The 26,107-nt window shown below is 39.7% G+C and overlaps 1 pseudogene; it reads right to left on the bottom strand.

The window, feature by feature from the left end:
- Positions 1–22,484: 22,484 nt before the first annotated feature.
- On the bottom strand, positions 22,485–24,788 carry LOC138079629 (cullin-1 pseudogene; annotated as a pseudogene).
- Between the last annotated feature and the right edge of the window lie 1,319 nt (positions 24,789–26,107).

Below are 26,107 nucleotides of genomic sequence, written 5' to 3'. Positions count from 1 at the left end.
TGTAAGCCCATAGAAGGATTTACTAGTTACTATTCAAGTCATGCAAAAAGGTTTTTAAAATTCATCATTTGTGCCAGAAATAATTGGCAAAGGAACTAATCACCATTCAAGAAACATTTAGTAAATACTAATGCAAGACATGGTATTAATGCTGCTCAACACAGGTTTAGTTTCTCTTCAAGAGTATACATTATCATCACTTATTCATAGTACAATATAGGACACATTTTAACACAAAGCAACAATAAAAAGCCTGAATGGTTAAACATCTATTCATGTTAACCATTAATATAGACTGTATTTTAACAGCTCATTCAGTTCAACAACAACAGAAACAAATAACCCAATCAAGAAATGGGCAGAAGACCTAAAAAGACATTTCCAAAAGAGATATGCAATCACACCAAAAGATTTAAGCATCACTAATTATTAGAGAAATGCAAATCGAAATTACAATGAGGCACCACCTCAGACCAGTGAGAATGGCCAGCACTAAAATGTCTACAAATAACAAGTGCTAAAGAGGGTGTGGAGAAAAGGGAGCCTTTCTACACTGTTGCTGGGAATGTGAGTTGGTGCAGCCACTACAGAAAACAGTATGAAGGCTTCAAAAAATCAGAGTTGCCATATGATCCAGCAATCCCACTCTCAGGCATATACCCAGACAAAACCATGATCTGAAAAGACACGTGCACCCCAACGTTCACAGCAGCATTATTCACAATAGCAAATACAAGGAAACAACCCAAATGACCATCGGCAGAGGAATGGATAAAAAAGATATATACAGACAATGGAACATTATTCAGCTACAAAAAAGAACAAAATAATGTCATTTTCAATAAGATGAATGGACCTAGAGATTATCATACTAAGCAAAGTAAGTCAAAGAGAAAGCTAAATATTATATGATATCACTTGTATATGAAGTCTAAAATAAGACACAAGTGAATATATCTATGAAACAGAATGAAACAGACTGACAGATACACAGAACAGACTTGTGGTTGCCAAGGGGAAGAGAAGTTGGGAGAGGGAAGGATTGGGAGTTAGGGGTTAGCAGATGCAAACTATTATTGATACATCGATATATAGGATGGATTAATAGCAACATCCTACTGTACAGCACAGGTAACTACATTCAACGTCCTGTGACAAACCACAATGGAAAGGAATATGGAAAAACAATGTGTGTCTATATATATATATATATATATAATAATCACTTTGCTGTACAGCAGAAATCAACACATTGTAAATCAACTATACTTCAATAACATTAAAAATATATATAGACTGTTTTTACAATAAAGAATACTTAGCTAAAAGTAGACATTGAATTAAAACTGAATGTTTTTGTATATTATTAACTTGGTGATGTTGTACAAATTTAAATGTTTTCATCTGGAAGCAAAATCTAAATCAGTCATCTTGTAAGACTGTTCAAGAATGTGGTCATCATTTTAAAAATATTTAGGAAAAAAGTAATAAATTTGTAAGAAGTGGATCAGAGTATGAATGAAATATTTATAGCACTCCTCTTTCTCTTACCCCTTTGTTTTGCACCAAAATGGTGCAAAATTGAGATAAAACTTTATCAAATTTTAAAATTGAAATATCTGCCTCTAGCCAATGCAGTAAATGATGTGGTCATCAGAAGGCCCAAGGAAAACCATAAAAGTTTGGAAGTAGCTATGTGTACAGGTTGATAAATACCCAATTTCATCAAAACACTTTAGAACAGGAAGAGAAATTAGAAATAATCTTGTTCCACACCCTCATCTACCAATGAATAAACTAAAACCCAGAGTTAATAGTAGGACTCTTTGTAGGTATCCATTGCCCGAGTTTGCTTGCAGTATAGCTAGCACATCTAGTGATACATGTGGTCTAATGTGGTCTACTGTAAACTAGGGGGAAATTGTTTGGTGGCTCTCAAAATTTTGGGGTGCTGGTGTGTTTGTTGAGCATGCCCCATTCTCAGGGATCCAATTCAATAAAGTCTAAACGGAGTTGAGATGTCTGAAATTTTAACGGTGACTGTGATAAAGTCATCCTTGGTTAGTCTGAGTAAGAGTGAGAAATATAAAACCTACAACTGCAAGTTTTTTAAATGGATGTTAATGCTGAGTAAGCAGGTTTTCCAAACAAGTTACAGTTTTTTTTTCATTAAATATAACTGTTTTTCCCTTCCATTGACACTATAAGGAAAAGGGAATGGTGTTTAAACAAGGAACTGTAGAGACCACAAAGCAATACTTGACCAATTTTCCACAAATGCAGAATCACCGCGGATACTTGTTAAGACTATACACATTGATGGCGGACTGTCCTGGCGGTCCAGTAGTTGAGACTCCGCTGCCTATACAGGGGGCACCCCCTGGGTCCCTGGTTGGGGAGGTTGGGAAACTAAGATCCCACATGTTGGGCAGTGCAGACAAAATTATATACATATATATTCATGGGGCCTTTTTCTGGAGAGTCTTACCAGGTTGATATGTGGTGGGACTCAAGAATGTGTAATTTTCCGAATAACTCCTGGTAATTCTGTTAACCAAACCCAGTTTGCAAACTCTGTCACGGTCTGTTGTATGAATACCAGTGTCGACGGTTCTCAACCAGGGAACTCAGGAAAACGCTTACCTTCAAGAGCTTCTGGATGGGTCGGTCTGCAGTAGGTCTGAGAATTTGTACTGTTTCAGGCTGCCAGGTGATGATGATTCCTTGCGAACCTCTGGGCTAGACTGTGCTCTGAAAACCGAGGCAGAAGATTCACAGGAAAACGCCCAGAAGCCGCTGCAATTTCTTTACTGAAACCCGGGCTTCTGCTCCTGCTGCCTGAAGAACAAGAAAATGGTGGCCGCTGCTGTTTTCAAGCCTGGAGCAGGTGCTTCCAATTCCCGAAACCTGGACACAAACTTTCTGGGTGAGATTCTGGCCCATGGAGTTCCCAGGCCTCTAGGGGTAGAACGGGCAGCACGGCCAGAGTGGAGAGGGGCTGCGGATGGGAAACAGGAGAGGGGAAATCCTGCTAATTGCAAACACGAAAGATAATGCAAATATGCAGATACGCTTTAGTAGTAGTTTGCCCCCAAATTGTATAAACTAGTTAATTCATGATCATGTTGGGAACAGACACAGGGACTTCCTTGGTGATCCTGTAACTAAAACTCCAGCTCCCAGGGCAGGGGGCCCTATTCAGTCCCTGGTCTGGGAAGTAGAACCCACATGCCACAACTGAGCTCGCATGTGATAATGAAGATCCGGAATGCAGCAAAGAAGATAGAAGATCTCACAAGCTGCAACTAAGACCTGGCTGCTGCTAAGTCACTCCTGCTAAGTCACTTCAGAAATGTCCGACTCTGTGCGACCCCATAGATGGCAGCCCACCAGGCTCCCCCATCCCTGGGATTCTCCAGGCAAGAACACTGGAGTGGGTTGCCATTTCCTTTTCCAATGGACGAAAGTGAAAAGTCAAAGTGAAGTCACTCAGTCGTGTCCGACCCTCAGCGACCCCATGGACTGCAGCCTACCAGGCTTCTCCATCCATGGGATTTTCCAGGCAAGAGTACTGGAGTGGGGTGCCATTGCCTTCTCCGAAGACCTGGCACAACCACATAAATAATTTTTTTTAAAACACAAAATTACCTCATCTTTCGTGAAAGTTATGAATGCTGTAACATGCTACCCAGATAGCCCTCAGAACAGGCACACTTACTTCCTCGCTCCTGGGGTTGTTGCTGAGAGTGCTGCCAGGAATTGCATCAGTTGATGTGAATCACCTGGCCTCAGGCTCTGCTCCGCTTCAGGAATAGCCAGAATCCAGTGACTGGACGTCTGAGGTCCTTGCCAAAACTCTGAAAGGATCTTATAAGCTTAGCCCTCCATGTAGGTTACTAAGGACTTTATGTGATTGCTTTATCCTTACTGCATAGCAACCCACCTTATCTTTCTGCTCAGTCTTATTTCCTTCTCTTCCCTCCAACAGGTATTGACTCCAAGAGCACTCCTCCCAAATCCTCTTGCACTCAAATCTTTATCTCAGAAGATGTTATTGTTGTTTAGTCACTCTGTCATCCCCAACTCTTTTGTGACCTCATAGACCGCAGTCCACCAGGATTCTCTGTCCATGTAATTTTCCAGGCAAGAATACTGGAGTGGGTTGCATGTCCATCTCTAGGGGCTTTTCCTGATCCAGGGATCAAAACTGCGTCTCCTGCATTGGCAGGTGGATTCTTTACTGCTGATCCTCGGGGAAGCCCCATCTCAGAGAATAATATAATATAATAGGTTTTAGCTAATAAGATTAATAAGAAATAAATTATTGAAAAAAGAAAATTGCTCTCTGAAAAAATCTAAGTGAACAAGTGCAAAAACTTGTAAAAATTTCATACAGGGATTAATAAAAGATCAATACAATAAAATCTATAGCCCTCTTCATCTCAACAACACATATGAAAATACAACGTAAAAATTCTGTCTTGAAACAAAAAAATAATACATCCTGGAGGTAAACCTAAAAAGCAAAGTAAAATTCATGATATATATGACAAATTTTGAAATATTTAAAAATATTTCAGGGCACTGAGGCAGATGGTTTTGTCCTCCCATTTACTGAAATGTCATATAAACTGTAGTAATTGTATCAATTTAGTATTAGATGAGAAATAGAAAAAGTTATGAAATAGAGTCTAAAGACAGGCTCAGGACTATATGAGGATTATTTTGTGAAAAAAGCAGCAATTTATATAAGTATGAAAAGAACGAACTAGTCAAAATTAGTGCTGAAATGAGTGACTAACTATTTGCAAAAACTTAAGTCAGATTCATGTCATACAGTACACTACATCAAACCAGTCAGTCCTAAAAGAAATCAAGCCTAAATATTCATTGGAAGGACTGATGCTGAAGCTGAAGCTCCACCTGATGTGAAGAGCCAACTCACTGGAAAAGACTGATCCTGGGAAAGTTTGAGGGTAGGAAGAGAAGGAGACACAGAGGATGAGATGGTTGAATGGCCTAATCGACTCAATGGACATGAATTTAGCAGACACAGGGAGACTGTGAAGGACAGGGAAGAGTGGTGTGCTGTAGTGCATGGGTTTGCACAGAGTCAGACACAACTGGGCGACTGAACAACAATCCACTGAAACAAGGTTAACTCTCGCTACTTAAGCCTTTGATTTTCGTGCTTCCTTTCACCTCCACAAACTCAATGTTCATTTTCATCATCTTTAGTGTATGTTCCTCTTCTCCCTCTCTTTTCTGTCAAAAATGAGGCATACTTAAGGCTTAAACAGCCAGTAACAACAGAAGGAAAAACTCTCAACCCCACCTGCTCCTTGGAGCTACCGCCACATTGGTTTCCTTGATGGAAAGAGTTGCCACTGTTACTGTCTGTGCTTCTTCCGCTCCGGCTCCCCCTCCCGCAGCAGCCTGCCTTCAGACCTCAGGACTCACACTGGGCCTCTGGAAACAGAATCTGTGACCAGAGAATTCTGGACTAAAGGGGTTTGAGGATGTTCTCTCAGGAAATGCACTAGTAAGGAAGTGAAGGGGCAGGATTGAGCAGATGGAGAAAGTGACCTACAGTGTATTAATAGTTCCTGCTGAGGCCCCAGTTGATCCTGTGGGGAGCACTGAATCCTTCCAAACTCACACAAGAAGGCCGGGCCTTTAAAACCCCACATCAGTTGCTGGGCTGGGCTGCTTTATGTGGGTGGTGTCCTGCAACTGAGGACAGCTGCCTATAGGGATGGTGACCCTTGGCTGAGGATGGAGTGACTGGCCCTACAGCAGAGACCTGGGTGGAACCACAGTATCCATTCCATTTCTGAGGGGCTCACAACCACTTGCTTTTTAGATAATTTCTCCCCATCAGGGAAAAGCTTTGCCAGGATTCTGGTCGGCCTAGTTTCCTGGAGGAAATTTGTGTTTTCCACCCACACAGTGTAGATTCCACAGACTTAGAAGCTCTGGTTCCCAGGAACGGCAGCACTGACATTTATACTCTTGCTGCCACCTAGTCGTCCAGGATCCTCCTGCCATGAGGCCAGCAGGGAAAGAAAGGAGCCACGCTCCCAGCACTGGTGACGGATCCCATCTTCAGGGGGAGGCAGGGCAGCTGTTACCCAGGGCAGGAGGGATGAATGTGTCTGGCCCATAGCTGATCCGCTGGGATGCCTGTGGCACTGCCATGCCTGGTGTCAATGGCATGTAGGGGAACAGCCACAGCCTGGAAATGGCACAGTGACCAGGGGCTCCAGAACTTCAGAAATGATGGTGTAGCTCACATCCATACAGGCAAACTGCCTGGACCAGAAGAAGTGTTGGCTAAGGGAAGCAGGAGTCTGGAATGGGTGGTGAAGGAGAGAGATGGTGAGTATCAGTTTCAGTTCTGAGATCAAACTCTGCAACAGGGGCTGTAGTTCATCCTACCAACCCTTCTCTCACAAAATTTCCTTCCAAGAAATCAGGTTAACCAGACCCCTAGCAAAGCTTTTCCCTGATGGGGAGAAATCACCTAGAAAGCAAGTGGTTGTAAGCCCCTCAGAGCTGAGATGTGGCAGATACTGTGGTTCCACCCAGGTCCCCACTGTAGGCCAGTCACTCCATCCATAGCCAAGAGTCACCATCCCCATAGGCAGCTGTCCTCAGTTGCAGGGTACCACCATGCACAAGGCAGCCCAGTCCAACGACTACTGGTTATGATCCATCCTTGTGGGAGGACATCCTAGTGACTTCCCTTTGTTGCCATGATGAATGCAAAATTCTTATAGAATTCCCTGGTCCCTTTATTATTCAGACACTCCTTATCCTTGCAGGCTCATTTCTCACCACTCTTCAATTTCCACAGTTTCTCTTTGCTCCTACCCTTTGACTAGATAATCTCATCTTAGTTCTTATGTCCTAGCCAATACTCACTGTTGAGGCAATGCTATCAAACACAGTGAAATAATGTAGTATGTAGATTAACAGAGTATGTCCTGAAGCCAGACTTCCATTAGTCTGTGCATTAGCCATGAGTCCTTGGACAAGTTACTAAATGGGTACAAGTTTTTTGTTCATAGTTTTTGGTAAGAATTAAATGAGGTAACATATGAAATATTTAGATTATATGTGACACATAAAACATTGAATATGTTAACTATTTTAAAAATTTCCTAGGTTCTTTAATTACTCCTGCCGAACATCACAGAGAGCATTGCAATCACCTTTTCTCCCCATTTAGATACTTCTCCAGATTATAAATTCTTTGGGAGCCTAATATATTCTCTGGCCTAATCAAGAATCTAGGAATAATTACTCAAAGTTTGTGCAGAATGCAATGGCAATGAGGGTGTGTAAATCATTCTGTGGGTCAGGGAGTGTTCAAAGAAGGAAGAAGGACAACTTGAACTCAGTTCTGCAGAATAAACAGGAGAGATCCAAGCAAGGAAGGAAGAAAAGGACAACCCCTGTAGAGAAAACAGGATTAGTGAAGGATTAGACTCAGTAATGAGCATCACAGCAAGTAGGTGATAAGACTATTGCAAAAGGGCGAACAGGAAGTGGTGGGAGGCGAGACTGGCAGCTGGTAGTGAAGAAATGATTATACAAATGGAGCCTTTGTTTCCCAGATAATGCATAAACTTTTCAGTTCAGTGTGACCCTAGGAAGCAGGGAGCCCTTAGGAAAGCAAAGATTGGATTTCCCGACATCCTGGGGGTATTTACTCATTCTTGAGCCTATCTTACACCCAATAATTGGTACCATCTCCTCCCCCTCCCCATTGGTAACCTCTAATGTGTTCTCTGTATCTATGAATATGTTTCTTTTTTGTTATATGTACCAGCTTGTTGTATTTTTTTAGATTATACATATAAGTGATATCATATAGTATTTGTCTTTCTCTTATTTCACTTTGCATAATGCCCTCCAAATCCGTCTATGCTGCTGCAAATGGTAAAATTTCATTCTTTTAAATGGCTGAGTAATATTCGATTGTGTATCTATACCACAACTTCTTTATCTGTTGATGGACACTTAGGTTGCTTCCATGTCTTGGCTACTGTAAATAATGTTGCTATGGACACTGGGATGTGTGTATCTTTATGGATCTGTGTTTTTTGTTTTTTGATATATACCCAAGAGTAGAATTGCTAAAAACTATTTTTGGTTCTGTAAGAAATCTTCATACTGGTTTCCACAGTGGCTGCATTACATTCCAACCAACAGTACATAAGTATTCCCTTTTCTTTGTATCCTTGCCAACAATTTTTATTTGTGTTCTTTTGGATGAGAGCCATTCTGACAGGTATTACTCTTACTGATAGAAAATAAGAAATGTTACCTTTTTTCCATGTGTGTGTATCTAGCTATGAAGTCACACCTGCTGAGCATTTCAGTGAAATATTATTAGTTTCATTTTCTTGGGTTCTAGATTAAATTTAAGCTGAGCTAGTGATGATAGTAGCCAGTACTCCTTCTTCAAGAAGGTGTATAACAAAATATAGACGAGAGATAAGCAGTTAACTAAGGATTAAGATGGGATATAGGGCAAGCTTTTTTTTGTTTAAGGAGGCTGGGGCTTGTTAGTGTTTGAATGTTGCTCAAAGAGGAAATCAGAGATTACTGATGAATCACAGTTTCTGTTAAGCACAAAGCAATAAATCTAAAGAACATGAGGAAGAATTAGCCTTGATCTGATCCATTAAGAGGGAATCAAAAAAGGAAGTCTACAAATCGAATTATTTATTTATTTTTTTTACCTGGGGTTGAGGAAGTTTAAGTACCTGAGAGGAGGAGGTAAACAGAAGTAGAGGGAGGACACTCATGAAGAAGAGAAAAACCTGGGAAGCTCCCTGAAGGGAAAAGAAAAATGAGTGGGTTGGAGATATTTAGAAGTATCCCTGGGTAGCCTTGAGGGTAGGCAAAATATATTGGCACAGTAAATGTCTTAAAGAAAGAGATTCTTGAGAGTGGAAGAGTGATGGTTTGAAACAGGAATGGAAGGCAAAAAAAAAAAAAAAAAAAAAATCACGGTGTCAATTATTATTCCCTTTAACCTTTCAACATTAACATTATCTACTTATTTTCTGTCCTACTTAATTGCCAGGCTGTAAAATCTACAGAGACAATGAGCATGTCTTTTTATGTTTTCCTGTCCTCAGCACTAGAACAGTGTCTTTCACATAGTAAGTGATGAAAGGAACTGACCTTTAGGGAGATCTGCCTGCAAAGGGAACATTTTATTAAAAAGGAAAAAAAAAAAGGTTGAGGGTACATTTCCAGTAAAATAGGGGTTTCAGGAGACAAGATGGCAAAGATGTAATCAAAAAAGTAAGTTGTGGATACTGGGATGGGTGTACTGTAGGAGAGAGGGCCTGAGGGATTGGCCTTGAGGACAGGTCGCTAGGACAAGGGTGAGAAGCAAAGCAGGCCGACATGGCCTCAAGCTGAAATTCTGGCCCCAAGTCATTAAAATATTACAACAGCTAAAGAATCTTGAGCTCTTTAATGCCAGATTGTGTGTTTTGTTTGGGGCCAGCAATATGCAGGCTTTACTTGGGAATATAAACGGAGTAGTGGGGAAAATTTTAACTAATCTCTCAGTGCCTAAATCATTATCCTAGAATATAGCGAATTTATTTGAGTCACTTCAGTGTCATCTCTACCTGTGCCTTCCCTTTTCTTGACTTTTTTCTTTTCACTTTCTCTCTCTTTCTTGCCTCCATCCTTTTTTTTCTCCCCTGTTGTACCTCTCTCTCTTATTTCCTTGTTTTATTATCAACCCTTTATTTTTCTTTTCCTAATCATTTCTCATTTGTGAGGAAGTGGGAACATTTATCAGATGGGAGTGAAAACAGAAAAAATAAGATGAAGGAAAGAGAGGGGTTTGGAAGCACAATGAGCATGTCTTTCTGTTCCTTGTTATAAAGAAAAATGCTGTGTTTGATTATGCATCATTTGTCCAAGGTGAACAGTGGGCAAGAACGTAGGAAATTTGAGATCAAGGGCAGTACTGAACCTGAACTCAGAGACACTCACCCTTTGATTCTAGCTTTGCCATTTACCATCTGTGTGATTTATGACCAGTTCTTTATCTTTTCTGAGTCTCAACTTTCTTATTTCCAAAATAGGAATGTTATTATCTAACTGTGGTTAGCAGAAATATAGCCCTCATGATTTTTGTTCCCAGGAGTCACACCCTCTGACGTGATGAAAAGGGACTTTGTGGCTATAATTAATGTGCCTATTATGTCAAGTTTAAGATTGGGAGATGATCCTGAATCATCTAGGTTGGGCCACATGAAACCTTAAAAAGAAAAAAAGGCAAAAGAGCAGTTCAGAGGGATCTGAAGCCTGGAAATGTTTGATGATGGAGGGGCCCATGGAAAACAAGAGAAGGAATGAGTTCCTGCAATGATCAGCTATTTCTAGAGGATCTGGAGTCCAAGTTGAGGACTGCAGCTCCAGTCAGTACTTTGATTTCATCACTGAGACACTGAGCAGAGAATTCAGCCACATTGTGCTATGCTTCTGACCTACAGAAATGATGAGGTAATCAATTTGTGTTGTTTAAAAGTGCTGTGTTTGCGATTATTTGTTATAACCACAATGGAAACTAACAAGAGTACCAATAATATTGCAAGAGTTAAAGGAGTTGACATATGGATTAGGACTCCAGGGAGTCAATAAATCACATCCCTTTCATCTCCAAATATAGAAGCATCTGAGAAATAAGACACAAAAGACAAGTGGAAAACTAAAAACTAGTGTTATTGCTGATAAAGGCTGACTTGGTTGATACGGCCTCAGTGTGTGCTCACCATGGGCTAATTCTTCACTCAGGAAATAAAGTCATATTTTTAGTCATCCACACAGTAAAATGACCTGAGCACCACCACCCCCCAACCCCCTTTGTAGGGGCAGACACTAATCACACAGTTGAGGTCACAGAGTTGCTCTCTCCAAAAGCTGGCAGACCTACAAGACACAGAGACTGCATATCTTTTGGGCCGAGCATGACTATCTCCTCCTCACAAAATCACTAATTATATAAGTCATGCTTGTCCAGTGACTAGAAGGAGACTAGAAGGGCTATACCAGCTAAAAATACTTCCTCACTAAAAGACAGCTCAGGAGCATGAGATTCTTGACAAAGAATCTGGCATGAAATAAATGCCTCCTATATTGTTTCAAAAAAGTGGCAATGATTTTGCTTTCCTGACACATCCTATTCCAACATGGCTCTTTTTCCAGAATGTGGCCCTACTTCCTGCCCTGAACCAGGGCCCAGGGGCCTTCATATTGATACCTGGCTGAGGCTGGTATGTCTTGTTTGTAACCCCTCATGGGACTGCCCAGCTCCCTTCAGCTCCTGTTCTGCTGCCCTTTTGCACGGACGGGTTGAATATCATGATCACAGGGCCATCAGATTCTCCAGGTTTCCTGCATTCACCCTGGGAACTCTAAAGATCTCTTACTGAACTTGACTATTCTTAGACTTAATCCAGTAGTGGCAGTCTTTTTCCTAATTCTAGAGGCAGGTAAAACTGATAAATCAAGTTTTATACTTTTAACCTCTTATGACCCTGCTAAAGTGAAGTGAAAGTTGCTCAGTCATGTCTGACTCTTTGCGACCCCATGGACTCTACAGGAGCCAGAATATTTCTAGGCCAGAATACTGGAGTGTGTAGCCTTTCCCTTCTCCAGGGGATCTTCCCAACCCAGGGATCAAACCCAGGTCTCCCACATTGCAGGTGGATTCTTTACCAGCTGAGCCACAAGGGAATCCCCATAACCCTGCTAAGGATGTCATAATCTAGTGAGCACAAAATCATTGCTGTAATTTCATGGTTACTATTAATCATAATTCACGATGCTACACAATGAGCATAATTTCTATGCCTTTTATCAAAACAAATTTGATTTAAAAGTGATATAACACAGAATGATGTTGGTGGGAATTTGAGATTAGGTAAGGAAAGGTGTAGGTGTAGTTCTCTGGTGAGGATTCTGAAGAAGCCTCAGAAATCACAAACTTAAATAGTCACTGTCTTTAAATCTAGGCTGGCTCTGACTGTAATACTATTTTATGCTCCTCTTTCCCATCCAATTAAAATTCCAGCAATTACATGGCATTCCAGTTGTCTATTTTTACTATTTGCGTAAAGGCAGGCAATCATCTTAGAGTCATAGGATTTGGAAAGGAAGTGAGAATAGTACAAACTCCACTTAGCTAAATCAAATGCACTTTTTTTGAGCTTCATAAAAAGAAAAGTGTATATTTATGTCATGGCACTATCAAGATGCAGGGTCAATCCGAAACATTTGTGAATATTGGTATGTTCATTAATAAAAGCAAAAATAAACAAATGAGACCTAATTAAACTTAAAAGCTTTTGCACAACGAAGGAAACTATAAGCAAGGTGAAAAGACAGCCTTCAGAATGGGAGAAAATAATAGCAATTGAAGCAACTGACAAAGAATTAATCTCAAAAATATATAAGAGGCTCACGCAGCTCAATTCCAGAAAAATAAATGACCCAATCAAAAACTGGGCCAAAAAACTAAACAGACATTTCTCCAAAGAAGACATACAGATGGCTAACAAACACATGAAAAGATGCTCAACATCACTCATTATCAGAGAAATGCAAATCAAAACCGCAATGAGGTACCATCTCACGTTGGTCAGAATGGCTGCTGTCAAAAAGTTTATAAGCAATAAATGCTGGAGAGGGTCTGGAGAAAAGGGAACCCTCTTACACTGTTGGAGGGAATGCAAACTAGTACAGCCACTATGGAGAACAGTGTGGAGATTCCTTAAAAAACTTGAAATAGAACTGCTATATGACCCAGCAATCCCACTGCTGGGCATACACACCGAGGAAACCAGAATTGAAAGAGAAACGTGTACCCCAGGGTTCATTGCAGCACTGTTTATAATAGCCAGGACATGGAAGCAACCTAGATGTTCATCACAGCAGACGAATGGATAAGAAAGCTGTAGTACATAGACACAATAGAATATTACTCAGCTTTTAAAAATAATGCATTTGAATCAGTTCTAATGAGGTGGATGAAACTGGAGCCTATTATACAGAGTGAAGTAAGTCAGGAAAAAAAAAAACACGAATACAGTATACTAACACATATATATGGAATTGAGAAAGATGGTAATGATGACCCTATATGTGAGACAGCAAAAGAGACACAGATGTAAAGAACACACTTTTGGACTATGTGGGAGAAGGCGAGGGTGGGCTGATTTGAGAGAATAGCATTGAAACATGTATATTATCATATGTGAAATAGATCGCCAGTCCAGGTTCGATGCATGAAACAGGGCGCTCAGGGACAGTGCACTGGGATGACCCTGAGGGATGGGATGGGGAGGGAGGTGGTAGGGGGGTTCAGGATAGGGGACACATGTATACCCATGGCTGATTCATGTAAATGTATGGCAAAAACCACTACAATATTATAAAGTAATTAGCCTCCAATTAAAATAAATAAATTAAAAAATCTTTTGTTCTTGCTGCATTTCTGTAAAGTACCTGTGAAAAATCTATGGGGTCTTTGAAAGGTTATTTAACTTCTCTATGCCTCAGCTTCTCATCTGAGAAAGATCAATTTCATAGGGTGTTTCTGAGTGTTAAATCAATCACTCTCTTGCTTTTTCTCCTTAGACTCACACACACATAGAGCTTAAAATAAAGCCAAATATATGAAACTATATGAACCACTGCTGTTGTTCTTGTTACCTCTTAACACTGTTTAAATTGAATGTCATATTTGCATCATATTTACCAGTAATTTCTGTTTGTGAAGTGTTTTTATAGTTTATGAAGTTTAATCTTGTCCTATATAATTAGGCCAGGTAGAATTATACCCATTTAATAGATGAAAAAAATGAATATTTAAATTATAAGAATAAAAAAAGTTAGATACATAATTAAAACTTATATTGTCAACCTCCAGCCAGGATTATTGTTATCATATAGCCATATGAAAACTATATGAATCTTAGAATAAAATGTTTTGAGTTTTTTCCTTCTCACAGAAGTTCTACTCAGTACAGTAAATGTACAATTATCTTCAAAAGAATAAAATTTAATTGCAATTTACTCTGAAGATATTTCATTCTCAATAGTCAGTAGTTTTGATGGAGTAAAAGGAAACACATTTCTGTGTTCTCTGAGACATGAAGTGAAAGTCACTCAGTCGTGTCCGACTCTTTGCAACCCCATGGACTATACAGTCCATGGAATTCTCTAGGCCAGAATACTGGAGTGTGTTCCCTTTCTCTTCTCCAGGGGATCTTCCCAACCCAGGGATCAAACCCAGGTCTTCCGCACTGCAGGCAGATTCTTTACTAGCTGAGTCACAAGGGAAGATATGAAGCGGTAGATATTATTTCTCAACTTATAACAGGACTCCTTGGCAACTGGTTGCTAATGAAAATGTTTACAATCCCCAAACTGAGAGGAAGCATTCTTTAGAAGAGCAGAATTTAAGTTGTTTCAGTAGAGCAGTGATTACATTGACCTTTGCAAAATGCTCTAAAGTTGATTGTAAGAAGCTAGACACTTCAACAAAATAAATAAATAAACTTTAAATGGTAACAAGAAATTCCCAAGAAGGCACAGACAAATCAGAGCAAATTGTACATTGAAGGCCAAAGAAATCACAAATTTCTCTGGAAATCAGCCAGTGAGGTAAATATGAAGGAAACATGAAATACATGATGGGATGGAGAACCATCCAAATGCGGTTCTTCTCCTTCAAAGCCAAATGGACACAAATGTGCTCACCAAACAGAATTCTAGCTCCTTGGCTCCATGCTTATAAAAAATATAAATCCCTGGGCTTCTCCCATGCTTTACTTTTGAGTTAGTGTAGTCTCTGAAACTACACTTTCAATGAACACCATATCAGATTCTAAGAGTACTAAATTTAAGAATAACTGTTCTAGCTTTGGCTTCAAAGTTTTCTTAATAATTTTTTGTATCCTAAGGGTGGATTCTGAGTTGGAAGAAAACTGGGGGTGCTGTGCACCTTGGGAAGACAGCAGAAACTTCCACTGAACTCGTTAGTAGGATTGAGCCCCATTAGCTTGGGGGGAGTTTGGACACCAGGAAAAAATGATTAAACATTGCCTGAGTCAGTATTAATCAAGCATTAGAACTAAATTTTGTCTATTCTGGGCAAATATATATAAGAGGGGAATTGGAGGCTCAAAATATTCTTGATGGCCTTGGGGATTTGATTTGGGAAATGAACAAAGGCCAGAGGGGTTCTAAAAAGCTAGTTAATGGAAGAATGACAAGGTTATATGGCAGTAAGGGACTGGTTCAGACTGCCACTGACATCAAAATGGGCACTCCTGAATCACGTGCTGTCTCTTAGCTCTACTGGAATGAGAAATATCACCCACTTTGGTATCTATGGAGCTGATCTTTCATCAAAGCTACACAAATGGGGACTTTGAAAACAGGAAGATAAGATTCTAACAGGAAGTAGAAACTTAAATGCTAGGCAACATGAAGAAAAACATTAAATATCTACTAGAGCTCTATCAGGAGAAGGCAGTGGCGCCCCACTCCAGCACTCTTGCCTGGAGAATCCCATGGGCGGAGGAGCCTGGTGGGCTGCAGTCCATGGGGTTGCTAAGTCTGACGCGACTGAGCAACTTCAGTTTCACTCTTCACTTTCATGCATTGGAGAGGGAAATAGCAACACACTCTAGTGTTCTTGCCTGGAGAATCCCAGGGACAGGGGAGCCTGGTGGGCTGCTGTCTATGGGGTCTCACAGAGTTGAACACAACTGAAGCGACTTAGCAGCAGCAGCAGCAGCAGCATACCCCATTCAGCCAGGTTTAATAACTACTGATGGTAGAGAGCATACATTCCCCAGCTCTTTCTAGTTTACCCCTGCTCCCATTCACTTTTGGACTTACATATCTCTGATGTATTTTTCTAATCAGAACTTTCTCCTTCCTTGTGCTCAGTATCTTGTCAATACAACCACTCAGTATTTCCCACTTATTACCTACTAGGGTTATATAATTTTCTGAACATGTTTGAACAGGTTGAATACAACCTGGCTCATTTCCTTTATTGAATACTATCTGGTTTTGTTAGCAATACATTCTGAGGACAGATATTGGCCAAAAGTAAATTGTCAAAATTCCCTATTTTGCTTCATTGCAAAGGCTGTAGTTCTAGCAGGAGTATACATTCAGCACATACATGACATAAAACATGTGTGTGTGTGTGTGTGCATGTGTGCATGCTAAGTTGCTTCAGTCATGTCCAACTCTTTGCAGCCCCATGGACTGTAGCCCACCAGGCTCCTCTGTCCATGGGATTCTCTAGGCAAGAATACTGGAGTGGGTTGCCAAGCCCTCCTCCAGGGGATCTTCCAGACCTAGGTATTGAACCTCTATCTCTTATGTCTCCTGCATTGGCAGGCAAGTTGTTTACCACTAGCACCACCTAGGAAGCACACCTCAGAGATATCATGGGTTTGGTTCCAGACCACCACAATAAAGCAACTATTGCATACAGTGAGTCACATGAAGTTTTTGGCTTCCCAGTGCATACAAGTTATGTTTATACTGTACTCTAGTATAAGTGTGCAATAGCATTATGTCTATAAAACAGCATATGTATCTTAATTTAAAAATACTTCATTGCTATAATATGCTAATCACTATCTAAGCCTTCAGCCAGCTGTGAATTTTCTTTTGCAATAGTAACATCAAAGATTGCCATTCACTGATCACTATAACAAACATTGTGGTTTAGTCGCTAAGATGTGTCCAACTCTTGCAACCCCATGGACAGTAGCTTGCCAGGCTCCTCTGCTTATGGGATTTCCTAGGCAAGAATACTGGAGTGAGTTGCCATTTCCTTCTCCAGAGGATCTTCCTGACTCAGGGATCAAACCTGTGTCACCTGCATTGCAGGCAGATTCCTTATCCACTGAGCCACCAGGGAAGCCCATAACAAATATAATAATAGTGGAAATGTTTGAAACGTTGCAAGAACTAACAAAATGTGAGGCCAAGTAAGCAAATGCTTTTGAAAAAATGGTGCCCATACACCTGCTTGACACAGGGTTGTCACAATCTCAATTTGTGTTGTAAAAAAACACATTATCTGCAAAGCCCAATAAAACAGAGCAGAATAAAATGAGTTATGCCTAGTTGTTGAAAGTTGAAATCAAGTGCAGTCAATAAGAATTGGAGAAGTTAAGCCATGTTTTCCACATAAAGACAAAAATGCCCTGGTTAGTGCATTTGTAACTAGGCATTGTTTCAGCCTTATTACGTCCTTGTCTGATAAGCTGGCCTATGCAGTAATAATCAGAACTTTCCCTTATTTTTCTTCAGCTCTATCTGCTTGTATTTATCACTTTCAAATGTTTGGTTGTTATTTGATTACTGATGTTAAATGTGCAGACAATACCTTTAGTGCTAATACGTCAAGAGAACAAAGGTCTACCTAGAAACTTTTAGGTGATCATCAGCAGACATAAAAAGTCACTTTATTCCAAAACTGATAATGTTTTCAAGAACCTATCTCTGAAGTTGGAACACAGGTGGAACTGATGTGTTCTCTTCTCCCTTCTCCATGGAGGAAGCAGAACAATTTTGACATGAAAATTGGATGTTAATCCCTTGCCAAAATTCTCTAGCAGCTTCTCATTTTATTTTCAATAAAATGTAAATTCCATATCTTGGTCCACAAGGTCTGAATGCTTTGTACTCGTTTCCTCTTTTCTTAATGTGCCATTTTCTCTCTTCCTTACTATACTGCCACCACACTGAACACACTCACTGCCCAGGTACACCAACATCATTTCAAACTTAAGAAACTTGTTCTTGTCAGTCCCGCTACTTGGCATCCTCTTTCCCAGTCTCTTGAAATACCGTCTTTTAATGAGGCTTCAACTCAACATTTCACAACATCAGCAAATCTTCTCTGATAGGTGACTCAATCTATAATTGTCTCTCCTTTGTCCAATTTACTGTCACATCATCTTAGTTTTTTTGATGGCACTAAAATATCTCATTTATGTATTAATTCTCTTCATTGAAATAGAAGTTCTGAAAGGGCAGGGATGAGGTTTATCTTGATCATGAATGAATCCTCAGTGTCTTAATATCATTTGACATAACAACTGCCAATGGAGAAATGTTTTGAATGACTAGTGCTGACACATTTGTAGTAGAAGAGATATTATAGAGGCAGTTACAGAGGGCTCACCTATGATGACAATAAAAAAGTAATCTTATATGTCTTATCAAGGTTTGTTTGAGGTATAGTTGGGTCATAGTACCACCTGCATTGCAGCATCTCTTGATGGTGACAGTTATCATGAGATCAATTAAATTATTGAATTCTGGAATCCAGACCTATCTATTCCTTTTCTTTTTTTAATTCCATGACTACGAGGTCTATAGTCACTAAGAAGAGGAAGTTCTTATAATGGTAACATACTAGATGTGGGAAAGAAAAAGAAATCTATGGAGAGAAAGCAGCATTACCTTGAGTGTGTAGACATAAAAAGAAGAATGTTAAGACTTTCTGACAGAAGTGGATATTGTTTAGGGCAATTATAAAACATAAAATTCTTTGCAGGAAGGTTAGAGTATTGTTAGGATAAGGTTAAAGAGTAGATCATAAATCCTGGAATAAGAGTATAGACCTGATACAAAAAACTCTTGGGGACAAATGTAGTCTTTGTACAGGGAAGTGGCCCAAAGACAGCAACATTTATGAAGTGCAACCTGTCAGTTATAAATTGGGCAAATTCCAAATGGGGGGAAAGAGAGGTTAGGATACTTAAGTTGCACAATTACTGTTTCAATACTTGCCAAGAAGCTAATTGCTTTTACTCAGATAAATCTAAACTTTAATATTGGTTTGAGGTCCTTTGCCAGAAGAACACTGACTTCTCTTAACTGCATAAATTATTGGGATTTTGTTACTTAGAGAAAGAATAAAACAGTAGTAGTTCTTCACAACTGTGTAGAGAGAGAATAGCTGCTATGTTGGTCTGAACTGATTTTTTTTCTTCTTTTCTTTCCTTTTTTCTCTTTCACATATCCTATCTCCCATTCTCATTGTCTTTCTTTTAAGAAGACATTTCAGAGAGCTTTTAATGTGTGTTCAACAAGATGCTAGATACCATGGGGATGTGTGAGAAGAAGACATCTAGACTCAGTTTAAGACTTTGGAGGAGGTGATGAGTGTGGGCTGATGCTGGAGGAGGAGCCACAAATGTGTGACTGACTACAGGTCTGCTTTGACCTGCTCACAGGCACGTTTCACTTTTTAAGGGCAGGGATTTCTCTCATCTCCTCCCAGTTGGAATTTAGTAACCCCAAGAAACTACATCTCAGAATAGTTTAGAAGAGAGAAGAGAGAGAATTTTTCTACTCAGTTTCCTCCCATCTCTCGATTCCCATTAGTCAAGAGCAATGCCCTGCTTTACCGGATGTTACTAGTCAGCACCTTGGTGGTCAATAATAAGGACGACAAATCCCACACCCCCATTTTTTATTGCAGTATGCAAGTGGATGGGGATTTGTTTGTTGGACACGAGAGGCGTAATGGTCTGGGACCTCAGCTTGCCCACCAGCCAGCAGAGAAATCTTGGCAAGGGGAATGGCAAAGGCAGCAGCAGCGTGACCCACAGGGAAGAAGGCATCTTTGTAAATGAAAAGGTGGCCAAGGGACTTTGAGGAGACACAGAAGATTTTTGTCTAACTATACAGTAGTGAACGAGTAGGACACTGGATATATGAGTCTAGTTTGGGAGAGTGATCTGATCTGGAGATAGATAGGTTGGAGTTATCTGCCTATAGATGCTGATTAAAGCTTTGAGCAATCTGAGATAACTAAGAAGGTGAGTGCAGCTGGAGAAGAGAATAGCAGCAGGGGCTGAGCCTGGGGCTACTTCAACCTTACACCACCAGGAAAGAGAAAACCATAGTGCAGAATTAGGAGCGAACAGTGACAAAAGAATAGTGACAAAATAGAGTGTGATGTCCTTGAAAGCCAGTAAACAAGTTATATTAAGAAAGAGCAATCTTTGACATGCATGTGTAGATCATCCCTAAAGCAGGTACCTAGAAACAGAAATACTAAGTTATAGAGTATGCACCTTTCATATTTTAAGAAACTCAAGTTGCCCTGAAAACTGTCTGCCCCAGTGTAAAATCAGTACTCTGAGAAAGTTTTCCAAGACTCAAACATTTAAACCATTGGTGACTTAGGAAAAAGTAAATTTCATGAGTGAAAAATGATATACTCCTATTCTTTGAAATCACGTTTATTTAATTATTACTGTCTTTGGATACTTTTTAATATATTTAAAAGTCAACTGTTTTAATTTTTTGAAAAACTGTCCTTTTCCAGTATCCTAGTTGTTTGCACCTTTCTTACTGACTTATAGATGTTCTTTATGCTATGTACTAGTCCTTTATTTTGTAATATATATTTTATATATTTATAATATCTTATAATTTTTTCTTCCAGCTTTTCTCCATCTGTTAATTTTGTTGGTGCTGTCTTTTGTCAATGATTATTAGCACTTTTGAGATAGTCACATCATTTTTTCAAGCTTTTTTTTAAACTAATTTTACCTTGGAAAAATTTTAATTAAAGGGCTCAATATCATAGAGACTGTTTTCTTTGTTAAAAGTCATGTTTCTCTTTTTAGATTTATTCATCTGGAATTTGTGTGTTTGAGGTAATTAATAAAATAAATGCATTCTATTTAAATATATTTGTCCATGTGGAGAACTAGAGCCAATAATAATTAATCATTCCAACTGCTAATTTGTCATACAACTTCCAAACACGTCAAATTCCCACTTACGCTTGATCTTCAGAATTTTCTATTTTGTTTGTCTCTACTGCCTTGAAAATCCTTCTATGTTGAATATCCCCAAGACCATCCTCAGGTTTGATGATTTGCTAGAAAGACTCAAGAGAACTTGGAAAAGCTGTTTTACTCAGCCACAGTTTCCTACACCAAAGGATACAAATTAAACTCAGTCAAGGCAAAAGGTGCAAAGGTCAGGGTCAAGAAGAGATTAGGAACAAGCTTCCAACTGTTCTCTTTCCTAGAGTCATTGAATAGCATTTAATTTCCCAGCAACTTATGTGTCAAGGTGTATGAACTTTTGTCAAACAGCCTATTTCATAGGAGTCTTGGTGTCAAGGTTTCTATTAAGAGTCGGTCAAGTAGACATGGTTTATTGTCCAAGTGGCTGACTTTGGTTACTTATTTTCCAGCAACTCCAGAGGTCAAACTGATAAAGTATGGTCCAAGTACCCCACCATGTCACATTATTAGCAGAACTATTTGGCATGCCCCCAAGACCTCATGTATGTACATACACTCTTAACAGAAAGGGTATTTTAAAGACTTTTCACTCAGGAACCAATCTTTTCCTTGGAATGTGACAGTTTTGAACACTCCAAGCCTGTTGGTTAACGCTTAACTGCAATTTTCAGCTTTTTCTTTCCATTTTGAATGCTGTCTATCCTTTTAAGTTTTCCTTGGTTGGAAGGTTGGTCTGAAACCATTAGTGAGCAATTGCAGAAATAGAACTCTCCCTCAGTAACTTGGAAGTATTGCTCTATTGATGTCATGTATCAAACAAACCTCATGTCATGTGTCTAATAGCTCATGAAAATGGATTTTTACACTTTATTATATTGCTTTTCCCCTCTTATGACTTTCAAAGTTTCCCTTTATCCTTAACATGTGGAAGCTACTCTACCACATGTTCAGGTGTGGTTTCCTTTGTTTCTTGCTTTTAAAATTTGTTTTCATTTGCTTTGCATTAAATGGACTTTTCTAATGTGTGGAATCATACATTTCTATAATTCTGAGAAATTATTTCCCATTATTTCTTCAAATATTGACTTTCTTTGATTTTGCTCTATTACTTTACTCTGAAATTCTATTGAAATTAAAATTTGAACTTCTGGATTCATTCTCCATGCTTCTGAACATTCTTTGACACTTTCTAGAATCAACTCATTCTTTTCCCTTTAATTTTCTTTATTTCCACAGTTAAAAAAAATGAAGCACATAGACAAGTGGTTTTTCATAACAGATTACAAGTGGGTCCATTCAGACCTGCTCTCAAGGTGCTGTCAGCCTCCAAGGGGCTGCCCAGCTAGCAGCTATTATTCATGTGGCCAATGGGTTGATCGGGATGCAAAAACATGCAGCCCTCAGGGTGGCAAGTTCCCCCTCCTCTGGTCTTCAATTAGGTTAAATGGCATCAGCGTCCATATTTACAGATGTGAGGTGTGGCAATTCTAAGCAGTTCTTGGAGCCAGCAATGGGTACCTGGACCTGGGGCCAAGGACGAGGTCAGAGTGACTCTGCCACCACTGTGAGCTTGTCTCCCTACTTCCTAAGGGGACGAGGGGCTGTGCCTGCAGTCAGACCCTTCCAGGAGGGTTAAGCCAAGTAACTGTATGTGTCCTTTTCATCACCCACTCGCTCCAAATATTCTTTCTCGATCAGAATGTCAATGCATTTCTTAATCACTGAGATCTGAGGCTTGAATATTGAGGACAACTGAGTCACTACTTCTCCAAGTAACTGCTGGTGTTTTACAACCTTCCTCATTTTCATTATTCTCACAATAGCCGCCTGGATCAGCAGTTTGCGATCTTCCTCAATGTTTTTGTACATGGTTTCTTGTTCCCGCTTCTGTTCAATTTTCATTGGCAAGCTGATATTAACCCTTAATTTCTTACTTTTATAACCAAAATGTAATTTTATTAAGGTGTCTGGCTTCAATTCCACCTCATCAACATTTGCACTTTTGTCTTCCAAAACCAGTAACTTAAACTTCAATAAAATCTGTAAGACTTGTGCCACAATGTCCATTTTGATCTGAGTGCTGTCTGTCAACTGTTGAACGGTGTAAGCATCTTCCATGTTGTACTGGAGCAGGACAGCCATCTGGAATGTAGATGCATGCAAAGTGTAGTTGTTTTTGAAGTAGTTTGTTACTAATTCTCCTTCAGATAGTTGATATGCCCATGACAACTTTCTGTCACTGTAATAGCTGGCATAAAATGCTGTGAAGCGCTGATAACATGGTTCCAGCTCTGATGGCAAAAGGACTGTACAGGATTCCTCAAAGGGCCACCATCCATAACTCAGAACGTGAATACTGAAATCTAAGTCCAAAGGCTCTGAATCCATCAGGTGCTTTTTGAACTGCGCATTCAAAGCTTTGCTTACACCAATGTCTTGAAACATCCGCTGAAGTTTGGAGGTATACTCAAAACCACAAGCTTGCTTTAACTTAGAGATCATGCTTGCTTCAGCGTCATCACTTGCACTGTTCTGACGGACAAGCCTTTTGGCCAGCATTTTCGTGTAGAACTTCTGAACCACATCTTTGTCGTCCATATACTTGAAGACTGTCATTACGTGGTTAAGTGTGTCTTCTAGTTCTGCTTCTTCTGGGTTCTTGGAACTCTTCTTCAACAAGGAGTCACAGTATCGAGCCAGCAACTCGGGGGATTTACTGGATGTCTGAGCCATTTTGGTAACTGCATTGTTGTTTATGAAGCCACTGCAAGCCTTGTCCAGTGCAGCCACGAAGTCAGCATGGTTCCTGAATGCTGATATCACCAGGGTATTGTATTTTTTATGGATATTCAACACTATCTCTACATACATTCTGGGGTCATTTAAAGCAGCTTCTCCACACTTCTCAATTGCTAAAAGACCCTGATTATGAATGTGTGTCTCCAGGAGTTTTTTAAATTCTCCCAGGCCATTCTTGATTCTATATACGAGCTTATACATGCGACTCAAATCTTCACTTTTGTTGGCGTTCAGTAAATTCTGAAATTCTGTGAGGAAAATCTCTAAGTGTTTCTCCACAAGCACTTGCCTGCATTTCCTGACTAACTTGCCCTTGGTGCTCTGGTGAAGGTAGGCCTGGGCCCTCCGCCGCTCCTCCAGCAGAAAAGCCTCCACCTCTTTCATATATTCGGTAACTGGGTTCTGCTGCAACAATTCAGTACTCTTTCTGGTATAGTATCTCTCTGTTTCAGCCAAAAACTGAGATTCAAAGGCTTCTTTGTACACTGTTAGCATAGGGCCCTCCTCAAACTGATCATCTTCATTCACCCCCAGTTCCATGTAAGACTGTATAGCCCCACTTATCAGTCTTGTATTGATGGATTCACCATTTCTTTCCTTTTCAATCAGTTTTAAAACAGCATTTGTTACTTGTTTATTCAATGGCCTGAAAAGACAATCTCTCCAAGTCACCATTGCAAGAGAATATATTTCACAAACTTTGTGTCCTTCATTATTTGTCATATTAAGTAAATGTTTATTGAGGCGGGCACAAATCCCATTCAGCACTTTGCTCGAAAACCGGTAATCTTCCCATTGTTGAGTATAGAACTTCAGTATTCCTATATCCATCAAATCTTCTCCATCCTTAGGAAGATTTGTCAAGTGATTCTTCAAAAATTCTTTAATTCGTTTGTATAATTCTAAGCCAACATTCTCATCTTCCCTCCGCTTCTGCTCCTTTTTTGATTTAGTCTGGTCTTGAGGGGACACATATAGACAGTGGTTATAAAGAAGAGTGTAGAGTTCTATGTATCTGGATTTCACCATACTTTGTCTGGAATACACTTGCTGGATTCCCGCTCTGATGTTATCCCAGAGCTTGTCAATGCCAACATGATTCAGTTCACTGGGATTCTGGCTCCAGTCTGATGACATTGTGAGTAATAGTATCAAGTTGTCCACAGTTTTTATTCAAGGTACAGCTAATTCTCCATTAGATGAAGATACACAGTATCACTGAAAATTTATTCACAGCAGCTCAGAAAGGATGTTCTTTAAATGTAGAGAATGAAATCTCACCGCAGCGCAAACCTAGAAGGGAACCTGCAAGTAAAGCAAACACCAAAGTGATTCCAGCACTGAACTGAATAAGCATAAACACCTTGCTTGGAGGTGGGCTCTCTGTTTCTATCGTCTTTTGTCTTCATAAAAAATCCACTGCATTGTAAATATCAATACATGTGAGCTGCATTTCCCAGATGCCTAAGTGGCTCCTGTGATAGATATCTCCACCTGGTCAATGCACCCAGCCCCAGGAAAATCCCCATCCTGCCAAGGTCCTGTGGAGTCCCTCAGCCTCCAGGCTTGGCCCGCCACCAAGATCCCGCTTCCTCCTCCTCCATGCCTGCCCATCCACCCAACTCTTGTTATTCCTGGTAATATACTGTATAAAGTCTCCGGGAATCTTGAATTAGCAATACTGAGCAATTGTTCCTAGAGGGAAAGATGCAGATTTTACATGTGTGAACTACTTTGTTGTTTAGCTAGGTTCAGTTTGTTATTTAACCTGACTATAATGAGTTTTTCTTTTTTTTTTTTTTTTTTACCAATTTCCAGCAAGTTGGCATTTCTGTGATCCCTAAGTTCTTTTTCCACAACTGTAACTTTTTATTTTATAGCTATTTACTTTTGTGTCATGGGTATATTTTTATTTATTTCTTTATGAATAGGAACTATATGTATTCTAATTCCTTTTGATACTTTTATATTATCTCTATGTTATTGGATATAAATCCTTTGATTTATGAATTTATTGCCTCAGAGTTTGTAGCCTTTCTCAGATGCCTGATGATTCTTGGTGGGTCTTGATTCTATGACCTCAGTTACGACCACTGGCTGACACCATGGCTTTTCCTAGTAGTCACCTTCTTGGTGATGTCGTTGGTTTACATCTAGGAGTAGCAGTACCCTTTGCCCATGACTTCACTGACAACAAAATATCTTATTCCATCTCCCTCTCAAGGTAATTATATATTAATATTTATTTACTTTTATAAACTTAATGTAGTGTCTGTATTAAACTTAACGCTACAATGTCAGTTTTGAAGAGGAGCCAGAAAATTTGACATAAATGTTCAGTCCACTTTCTTGAAACTAGAAGTCCCATAGTGCTGTTAGAACTCGACAGAAGATAGAGCCATGGAAGTAAGACTCCCTGAAAGAACCTTGACCATAAAAGCAGTACAGGCGTAATC

Source organism: Capricornis sumatraensis, chromosome 5 (genome assembly GCF_032405125.1).
Source record: "Capricornis sumatraensis isolate serow.1 chromosome 5, serow.2, whole genome shotgun sequence".
Lineage (NCBI taxonomy): Eukaryota > Metazoa > Chordata > Mammalia > Artiodactyla > Bovidae > Capricornis > Capricornis sumatraensis.
The sequence above is the reverse complement of the archived record's forward strand: the minus strand, read 5'-3'. Positions and strand labels throughout refer to the sequence as shown.